This window comes from Dinoponera quadriceps, unplaced genomic scaffold (genome assembly GCF_001313825.1).
Source record: "Dinoponera quadriceps isolate SergipeBrazil2010 unplaced genomic scaffold, ASM131382v1 scaffold2420, whole genome shotgun sequence".
NCBI lineage: Eukaryota > Metazoa > Arthropoda > Insecta > Hymenoptera > Formicidae > Dinoponera > Dinoponera quadriceps.
The window spans coordinates 1,509,506-1,521,034 of record NW_014556754.1 but is presented as its reverse complement, the minus strand read 5'-3'; positions in this window follow the sequence as shown (position 1 = coordinate 1,521,034).

The following is an 11,529-nucleotide window of genomic DNA, read 5'->3' as shown; positions in this document are numbered from 1 at the left end:
AACTTCCTCGCACAAACGAGAACGGAGATAGCTATGTGGCCTGATCTTATATTTGAGGTTGTTCACTTATTTATTTACTCGTAAAAGTATTAACTCTTTCGACGATAGAAAAATGGATATACGTACCGAGAAAGAAAAAAACATAATAAAATGAAACGGAGAAAAAATAATAAAATAAAGTAGACGAGAAGTGCAGCAAAATAAAATGGATAAGGAATGGAAGAAAAGTAATAAAAGATTGTTTTAACTTCATTCTCAGATGCTCTGTAATCAATGAGAAGATCCGCACAGAATCTCAAGACGTACTCAAGCCGGATCTTAAATATAAGACCCGAGAATGAATACCGTTCTATATCTCATAGAAAGCTACACATGTACACAAACAGACACACATACACACGCGTGGAAAAATTGTAATGTCGATCGTCATTTATTCGCGGACCTCTCTGTCTCGTTTCCGTCGATCCCATCGCTAGTTGAACAAGCGTTTCGATGTGCGCGCGAGCACGCTTTATTTCGCTCGTTCTCTTCGTTTCCTTTTTTTTTTGCTGTCGCAGAGAAAGAGCCGGCATTAAGCCCATTGTCGTGCTCGATGTACGTTGGTAGGGTTTTAATTAAACTCTGCCCGGCGCGCGCGTTTTCCCTCACCGGAGACTGATCTTCGACGTTTTGATTAATTAAGTCCTTCGCGAATTACGCGGAGCGTTGTCGCTAAATATTGTCTCATCGTCGTGTCTCGTCGTGTCGAGCAACGCTTCGCGATGTTAACACCGGAAGCAACACAGATCCCCCCTGCCGCCGCTTCGGCGATACGTCGATTAAAATTATCCGATCAATCCGACCGCTGCATCATCGCGTTATCGTCGCTATTATTGTCATCATTATCGCCATTACGCATTGTTATTAGTGATTCATTACGTTCGTTAAAATTTATACATTATCGTCCATTGTTATCCCAATTATTGCGTTATCAAATTATCGAACGAGAGCGCCGTGGCTGAGCGCGGGTTTTCACAAGCCCCCATATCGCCGTCCCCTTCTTTGACGCTCTGTCGTTATTTTTCATTCGAANCCCCCCCCCCCCAACCTCTCCCCGAACAGTCCTAAATGCGTACTTTCAAAGAACCGAAGATTACGCTCACGTTAATGCAGTCGCAAAGCTGCCTCCCCTCCGTCCTCCACTCCGCGCGCCGATGGAGCACCTCCGTAATGCGAAATCACCATTTTCATGGGGAAAACCGGGTAAGATCAAGCGGGGTTTGGAAAAATGCGCGGGCGCTTCATACTTTCCGCAATAATAATCATATCCCGTCCTTTTGCACACTATTTACTTCCCCTTTCGACCCCGGACACACGAGTTATCGTTGCCGCCATCGCCCCGTTATCGATCCAATGGAATAAATAAACTTATTCCATCAATCTACCACCTAAAAGACCGCGAGGTAGCGCGGTGAGAGGGGGAGATTGGGGGGGGGGAGGAGGGAGGAAAGAGAGAAAGAGAGGAACCCCCCCGTGTCCCGGCTATCCCTTTCTCAAAGCTCAGGAGACGAGGGTCCGGCGCGACCGAATTACCGGCTGCTGCGATACGACGCTTCGACGGCCGCCGCCGCCTCCCATAAATCTTGTCTTACCAAGCAGGCCAGCAGATAGAGATGAATTACTCGGTCCCGACGGTGGCGGCGGCGGTGAGCGACGCGACGCGGGTCTATTAACGCAGATTGCATTCGAATGCAAATCGGAATGCGGATTATTTCCCCGTCGACACGCCGCGCAACGAACGAATTGTTGGCGATTACAACGCGCGCGAGAGAGAGAGAGAGGGAGGAATCGTGTTCTCGTAAGCGGCGCGCAAAACGCGCGCCGAGGTTTTCGGGACTGACACGCGCAAACGTGTGACGGAATATTCGGGTGTTGCGTGTTTTATAATGCGGCGGTGAAAAAAAAATTCGTGAATACGATATTTACGGTATAAATGGGACGGTAAAAATCGTGAATACGATATTTACGGGATAAATATGACGGTATTTATCGTATGTACGGGATATCTGATTTAACGCGTACGCTCGTGGGCTTCCCGATAGGTCAAATCGGACGAGAACGTCGTTCTTTACCATTTTGAAAACTGCCGCGCTAATTATTGAGATATCGGTTGAAGGAAATTAGCATGGCCGTTTGCCGAGTGATAAGGGACTTTGTCATTCGGCTTGATGAGCTTCACCTCCACACGTGCGCGGTATCAGGACGCCCTTCGTAAGTATGTTAGATATGTGACATGGATATAATGAGTATGATAATACGAATGTACTTGATAGAAACGTCTTGTATTTCTGTTAAAATCGGTCGGTGCTTATATTTTTTTGCCAAGTTTTTAACATACCCGTTAATTACACATACGTACGTTAATTGAACATATTGTGTTTATGTCNACACACACACACACACACACACACACACACACACACACACACATGTACATATAAATGTTTTTTTTTGTTGAGTTGATATTCATGATAACATGTGTAAGTGTTAAAATAACACATTTTATACTTCGATTAATATATCATAGATAAGATTTTGTGTTACTATTTGACGTAATATCAATGTTAACTTTCGACATGTTCACCTTGTGTTAAATAAATATTTAAACTTAAAACGTTGAATTAACAATTAAATTAACACAAAAATTTGTGCGGGCCGTTTGGGATATGTGAAATGTGTTAAATTTAACGTCAAATTTCTTACTAAATAATAATAATTGACCAAATATAAAGAATAATATGTGATATAAATAACTATAAATAACTATAAATAACTATAAATAACTATAAATACGATAAATATGAGATAAAAGTACATATTCTGCATATTTGCGTACTGAGACATAACAGTCGTGCACGAGTTAATTGATTATCGATCGAACGAGTGAAGTTTATACAAGGATAAGATGCGCGCGCGCGCGCGCGCGATATTAGTATCGCTAACGCGGAGATCCATCGAGTCCGTTAATTTCTAAATGTGACACGCGGGATGGCGCATTCAGTTTCCGTATGAGCGTTTCCGTCGCTGGTTATTCTCTGGGATCGATCCGAAATTACGATTAATTCGCACCTTTCGACGTGACAACCGACTCCGACCTTGAAGGGAGATTAAGCCGCGCGCTCTGATAATTGTTCCTGGCAATTATTCCGCTCTCGTTATCAAACGGCCACCAATCAACCGGTGATTATGGACACGTCATCGCGCGTCACGTTCCGCCGGCAATAATTCGCTGTCGCATTATTATTCATGTCTTTCCCGCAGAATTCCGCACCATTGAGAGCGTATCACCTCGTCGCGGGGAAAAGCGTGACGCGCCGCGTTATCAGTAACAGACAGATACGTTTTGCAAAAATTGCCGAGCACCGTCGGAAAATCCCGGTCTTGAGATCGGTCGATTTTTTTATCCACACGGAGAAAACGTTTCGGTAAAAATTTGCCGTGAACTTCTACAATGCTCGATCATGCCGGAATTATGACTGAAATTATAACAACGTGTATTGCAATCTTTAATGATGTGTGTCATTTGTACGCATCAATAAAGATTACAACATGATAATTTCGATAATAATCCCGGCATGATCCAACATTACGAACTATTTTAGTTATGTTTAGTGCAACATTTTCTCCCAACATTCGCTCCACGTTGATAATAATACAATGCGGTAATAATAATACAGTAAAATGAAATTTCCTATGCGATTGTTGTTTCTTATTAGGCGTTTCACTTTACTAATGAGCTATTAATTATGCAGACGATATACGGGTACTTCACACTTCGCAAATTTACACGCTCAATCTATCAACGCAAGTTATCTCTCATTTCGATCCTCCTGATCGTTGCCGTTGATTCAGACTTAAAGAATTCTTATCACGAACCGAATGATATAATAATAAAAATAGAATTCACAGAGAAAGAGAGAGAGAGAGAGAGAGAGAGAGAGAGAGAGAACAAATACAATTCATTCGATCCCCGAATTAAGTTTCAAGTCGTGTCGCGCGACCCGATCGAGACCTCCGCCTTGATAAATAAGGATAGTCCCGATCCAATCGCGCATGATGAAGTAGACAGGACAAGTTTGGCAGGAGCTACAAATTTCGGTAGCTGTGTAGCTCATAGCGGTATCCCGGGCGCGAAGCCCATAAACTCGCGCCATTAATCATTTCGCCCGGGGAGAGTGCATATTACCGTGGGTTCTTAACCGATCGGTCTCGGTGATGAGTTATCGATATTACGTGCGACTCCTACCAACCGATACCGCCAGGGCGCTAGACGAGAGCGAGCTTTATGACCGAAATTTGTACGGGGTGACCTAACAAGACGTATGGCACTCTAGCGGGATCCCGTTCCCGGAGGGATCCCGCGGAGAACTCTGACAGTAGAGTAACTGCTCGAACCGCGCTAAGCCCGAGATTAAAAGCGAATAATTATTTTCTCTCACTTGTCAAATTGATCAAAATATATATCCCCCTCTCTCTCTCTCTCTCTTTCTCCTCCCCCTCTTTCTGCCATTCTTGTCGAACCGATCTCTTGCGTATCGAATTGTAACCGTTGAAAGATAGCCGTGTCATTCGTGACCTGTTCTCTTAAATACGATTCTGATACCGCGATACGATACGATATTTATGCTTGAAGTGCAGCATTTGAACTCGTCAATACTCCAATCTACTTCACCGTTTACACTTTGATTCCGCACGGGGAGAGAAAAAGGCGATGCTATTTACATTTTGCTCCGATTTACATTTTGCACAATAACTTTGTCGACAATCAATATTTCAAACGGAGAACTGCGCACCTATCACGGAACTGTTCGTGATCGATTCCGAACGAGATCTTTTAATTGTCCCCTAGATTTTCTCTTGTATTTTATAGGGGATAACTGAATGATTCCGATCGGAATGAATTCCGCAAGAGTCCCTAATACGTACCGTGAACGTTTATATTCGTCGAAGTGTTGTTCAGTCGATTCTAGACCCAAAGTTATGAAATATCTATTACTTCGGATAACTGGAAATATGTACAACTTAATGAAATGTTGAATAACAAAGAATTCGCCATTTAATAGTGGAGATATTGAGAAATACCATAAGACTACCGTTTCCTTTACCCTCTAAGAATAATATTCGTCGTGATATAAAATAATTGTAAAAATAACAGCAGTATAGACAATTCACGATCGATTCGGTTTGTCAATTTTTCCCACCGCTCTCGATTTATCCCGCGGGAATAACTCGGTGTCGCGTTTTGCAATTTTCCCGTGGCCAGCTGGAAAAGCGAGAACGAGAGAGCGATCTAGAGAGAGAGAGAGAGAGAGAGAGAGAGGTGGGAGAGGGAGGTTGAATCGCTTCCAAGTTTATCGTTATCGACGAGAGCAGCGTCGCAGAGGTGTTGCTTGTCGAGCCGCGAAAAGGCCGGCCGTCCAGCTATGAAATGCGATTTCGCCGCTCCGACGCACAGCGATGCCTCTCGATGAAATTCTGACAAAAAATACTTATCGGTTTCCTATCGAGTTCTCCTGCCCAGGTAGTTCATACGGCGAGCGAGGGATTCGCGGTGATACAAATTTTTTGCTCGCTTTTTTCCAAGATCAACGGTTAGCGCGCTTCGCGCGACGAGAGAAGGCGGGGGAAAAGGAAGAAGACGACGACGGAGAAGAAGAAGAAGAGAGAGAATAAAAAGACGCGGAACGAACAGGTGACAAAGAGGGTGTATTAATAAATGCTGACTAACAACTGATAATCCATCGTCGGAGCGTCGCGAAAGTTGATCTTAATTGTCGCATGCGCCGTTCAGAACCGTCAGCGAATAATTAAGCGTTTTTCTTTTCGGGTTACCGGCACGCGCGTGCTGATGAATTCACTCAGCGACGGAGAGAGCTATTTCCGCGACATCGGGAGAATCCGACGGGGGAAGAAGTTCCCGCGGGGACGTAAATTTCTCCGAGCGAGGAGTCGCTAAAATCCACGCGTCGTCGAATAAATTAAACAATAACGAGGATAATAATAATGGGTGGTGACGTCGGCAAACCTGGCAAACCGGCGTCCCCTCCTCTCGCCCCCACCCCGATAGCGAATAGGTGCTGCACCTTGTTATCAAAATGTCATCGATATTCCGGTAGCCTCATTGGCCGACAGCCCGCGATGCGATTAATATCAATTTATGATAATCGAGCTTATGGTACCTGCCGCGATGGGAACGAGATTATTATTCAGCGGATGTTCGTTTACTCATGACAAAGAGGTAAAGAGGANGGGGGGGGGGGGAGAGAGAGAGAGAGAGAGGGGGGAATAATCGGGGAAAACACAAATAAACAATCGCTACTGACAAGCGAGAAAATAAAGCCGCACTTAATGCAAATTTCAAGAGAATCAAATTATTTTATCGAAACAAGAGAACTAAGCTGGAAGCGGCAGAGATTTTAAAAAATGGTCTTACTAATAAATCTACCTTGTAACTCGCCGAATTGATTGAAGCTCAGTACACTTGTCGAATAGTCAGAAATAATGGAGACGCATTCTTTTTATATCGGCAATTTTGCGTTTCTTTTTGTCTTTTTATACTTTTTTCTTTATATTTTTTAAAGGTTTATCTTGTTTTTTTTTGCAACTACGTCATTTCTCGCGCCTCGCTTAAGTTTATTTTTTCACCTTCCGTCTTCTTCGCAGAAGTGAAATGCAAAAATTGCACTTTGCTCTTCCAAATTGTGAAGCTATCTGTGCATTATGCAATAATACAGCAGTCATAAAGCGTGCTCGGTGTGCAGATTTTTTGTGCCAAACAAAAATTTTTTTTGCATATCGTTTATGCAGAGGATATAAAAAGTGAGAAAAGAGACACGAACGCGACGCGAGAAGTGACGTTGTTGCAAAAAGAAGTAAGATAAGCCTATAAAAAAATGTACAAAAGTTAGTTTTCATCTTTAAAATTGCATCATGCCGATATAAAAAAATAAAAATACGCGTCTATTATTTATAACTACTCCACAAGTGTACTGAGTTCCAAAATATTCGGTGAGTAACATAAAAATAGGTTAACTAGTTGGTAGATGAGAAATAAATCGAAAATTATATGCGGAAATTATATGCGAAAGGGGACATCGCATTTAGATATCTCAATGTTATCGATTAAACCGCGATGCGAAATTATTGTTATGCACTCACCGATTGTGCGCACTTGCGCGCGCGCGCATGTGTATTAATTATCGAAATAATGGTTGCCAGAGCAAAAGTATCGCACGATAGTCCCGGAAAAAGCTGTGTACTATTTTCGTTCGATGTTATAATAATACGGTTCTGGCGAGCGGTGCGCGTTAAATAATTACCGTGAAATTGCGCACACACGCTGAAACACGTACCGCACTTCGTCACGTGTGAATGAACGCGAAAGGCAAAAAGTTCTCGCTAGCGCGAACAACAACAGCGAGCGATCGTCGACGGACGACCCAGATTTTCCGCGATTTTCGCCGAGATCTCCCCCGGGCGCTCACTACGTCGAATTTTTCAAGCCTCCACGGCGAGCTTAAAATGGCGAATATACCGATCTACATACTGTGTGTCTTAGAAATCGCATGGGTTGTCCCTACAACTTGCGGAGGTCGCGTTACGAGAAATAGAAATTGCTTCACAATGCGAATAACTACTGCAAACGACAGAGAATTAAGAAGTTTTGCGCAATTAAAGCTCCATCGTACGAAGACGACTGCAATTCCTTCTCGGATTAATTTCACAGGCAAACTTATCGTTCGGTAAAATTATCCCCGGCGGTATTTTTTAATCAGATTATTATTTTATTAATCAATATCTATTAAAAATTTTGCTTCGATTCTATCGTCGTTTCATCCGCTAATTTGTTACGTCAAATGTTATTTTTTCGCAGTTATCTTTCCGCGATATTTTTTTGTCGGTGGAAATTTCATAAAACGCGTAAATGCGTCGAGAAATTGGAGATGACGAAGATGCGAAATCCTCACCGGGAAAGTTATTGTTTCATCGCTAATTCACATCAAGCGTTATATTTTTATACGCGACATCGTTCGCTGGAAATTTCGCCGGGGGCGTAATTGCGTTCAGAACTCGAAGATAGCGAGAATGTGGAAGTCTCTCCCGGGAGAGAGAGAGGAAAAGAGAGAGAACTCGACTTCACCGGATTCAATTCGCGGCTCCCTGCGGGCCGGGAACACCCCGTATATACCGCCGGCGCCCCGCCGCGGCGATTCGGCAAATTTTTCAAACGCCACATCTCGCAAATGCCGCCGGCACTTACGCTCATAAGGTTTCATTATGTGGCGCTTTCGCCGACGCGAACATATACGACCGCCTTCCCGACCTTTCGAGAGATCGATGTCGCCCGGATCTCCCCTCCCCTCGGACTTTCCGCCGTTTCTCTCGCGAGCGCGCATGGAGGAAGGCGCGCGAGAAGTCGCGGCGGCCGAGAGGCGCGTCAGCGATTTTCTTTCGCCGTCGTTGAGGAATCGCGTGTAATCGGAGCGGAGCGAATTGGAGAGTCATCCGAATCGCGTCCTCTCATTACTCCGGCCGCCGGAAAAGAACTCGAGGTGGACGTAAATTAATTATTTGGAAAGCATGAGCCGCGGTATCCTACGGTTGATTGAAACGTCAAAACAGTCGCGACCATGAAAAAAAAAGGAAAAATGAAAGAGAAGTCCATTCGCTCCCGGAAACACGTCTGGTGAGTTAGCGGAACAAAACGGTTCAGAACCAGTTCTAATATTTTTATAACACGTATTTTTTTATTCGTCTCTCGTTTGTTGCTGAAAAATTGTCAATGAGAAAAATCCGTTGCTCCGTTGTTACTTTTGCACGCTGAGGAGTTCCCCGCTCTTGTTTAAACTCATTTCGAGAGCGATAAATTCAAATAATATCCTAATACCGATTTCAAGAGAGAAACTAATTGTTTTACTCTTGCAATATTGCACACCGAGAGAGTACCCTGTTCAATCTTACTTCGCGAACAACAAATTCGAAAGTTGGATATTTCAAGAGCAATACATCCAGACCATAAACCCTAGTTAACAATTTTATTTAACAACCAATTGTTTTACAACAGTTTGATCTTGTAACTACGCTGAGAAAGATTTTCCGCTGTTGTTGATTTCACGAGCGATGAAGTCGGGACTATCACATTTTGTGAGCAATTAATCGGCAACAAATTCCTATATCATCGTTGCGTCGAATTTCGTTGCTATACGTATTTTCTCCACTAACTTAATNAAAAAAAAAAAAAAAAAAAAAAAAAAACAACAACCACTAAGAGAGCAATAAAATGAGAGCAATAAATTTGACAACTGTTCGGGAAAAAATAGAAATATTAAAATCGGTTCTGCTGATTTGCGTTCGGCTAACTTGTGATTCCGGAAGCGGCCTTCCGGAGATCATCGGCCCGCCGTTGTCGAAGGGATGCGCAGCGTCATCATCTTAGCGGATTCATCCGCTGCTTAATGAGCCGACTACATTACCCCTTGGGCACCCCCGCTAGCGTCTCCGGGAGCCTCTTTTTCATCGCGGACCGGTGCGAGCGGTGCCATCCGCAAACATTCCCGATCGCCATTACCCCACAACCCCTCCCGGGTGTCGGTGAGGCAATCTCAGCGCAGTTCAATCTAACCTAACCTACGACAAGGCTATGCAGCCCAACCTGACCCAACCTGCGGGCAACGTGGCCACTTAAAAATGGCGACGCGCCATCCGGCGCGGATCCAGCCGGCGGCCCACGAAAAAGAAGCGATCGGGGGGAGGGATGGTGAGGGAAGAGACACGAGGGTATCATTAGAGTAATGACGGACCTCGACGAGAGACCGCAGGAACGGAGGAGGATACCCGCGAGTTTCTTGCGAGTCTCGTCCCCTTCGTCGTCCTCGCCGACGTCGACGACGCCGGTCGTCCTCGTCGCGGTCGTTGCAGGAATGGATCACTCGCTCGGAACGACGGAAATGGGTGACGGCACGAGTACCTGTTGACATTGCGTGCGTCTCACGCATGCGACGGAGTCGTACGAAAATGGCGGGGGCGTTAATTGGACGGGCCAGCGGGATCCGAGGAGCCGGGAAACCGGAGGTCGATCGTGCGTCTTCGTCGACTCTCCTCACTTCTCGTGCTTTTTCATCCTGCGCGCGCATTGGATACACGCAAAGTGAAAATCCGAATGCAGCCAACGTTCGATGACACGACACGGAATTAACCTCACGAGATTATTGTTATCGTTATATTTATTTTATTGACGGGAGATCATCCCTTTGGTGCGTAGTGTTAAGAAGTAAGATGCAAAATAAAAGGTACACGGACTTTGTAAATTACGAGACCGCGAAGAAGGAAAATATTTATAAATATGATAAAAGAGAAGGATGGGTAGTCCGATGCTTCTCAAGAAAAAAACCTACGCAAGCGACCTATTTATAGGTATAAAGGGAAGGAAAAGCAGAGAGAGAATAAATTCAAATGATTAGTGACGCGGAGAAGTGGGAAGATTCTGAGAAGTCTGATAGAAACATGAAATTTAAATAATGCAAGAATATCCGGACTATCAATCGGACCTCTTATGATTTTCGATAGGAATGAAAGGTCAGTAAGAATACCCTACGATTCCTTAAGAGCTAAAAGGCCTGATTTGACCGAAGTAAAGTCGTAGATATGACAAATTATTGGCATCGGTTTGCTCATAAAGAAGCTGATCCTTCTGACAAATCCGTATCGAACGCGTTTGAATAAGAATCAAGTATCGACTCTGGACACGGGAACTAAATTATTGATCCATATTCTAGATGAGACCTCAACCAAAGAGCGATATTAAATCTTCAGTCTGAACATTAAAAAAATGTTTGCAACTTCGAAAAATACATGGAAAAAAAATTAGTCTCAAATCAAAAATAGATATTCTCACGTACAAGCAGGGATATTATTATCTTCTTCGAAGATTTTTAACCTTGAATTGAATTCAAGTAATACTTGCATCAATATCAATTCAATCAAGACTAACGGCTGTTGCCGAGTGTAAATGTTTACGGAATGATAAATTAGAACAGAACGCAGACACATCCCGAAATCACGGGTAGAATTCAACACGGGGCAAGGAGAGCCGACGAAGATATAACAGTAATTAATCGTTACTTTCGTTCCTCGCCGAATCCTCCCGCTGAGATATCGCATTTTTATCAGGACGAAATTTCAAAAGAATAGGATCCACTGTTGAAACACACAATCGGCCTGAATGAAAACTCGAGTGCTTCCCGCCGTTTCTTCCCTCGTGCAAATATACACGAAGAATAGAAGATACTCCGCGGGAAATCTCGAGGAAGGCTGATGGGGCTGACGTTCGAAGAAACCCCCGAGAAATCGAAAGACCGATCGATCGATCTGGCGCGAAGGTGGTGATTCCGAGATCGCGACGCGCGGGATCGGGGATTCCGAATGTTGAATGTTTCAGATCCCGGCCGCGTGAAAATGTATTACGAAAACGGTGATCGAATCCTCCGCCAA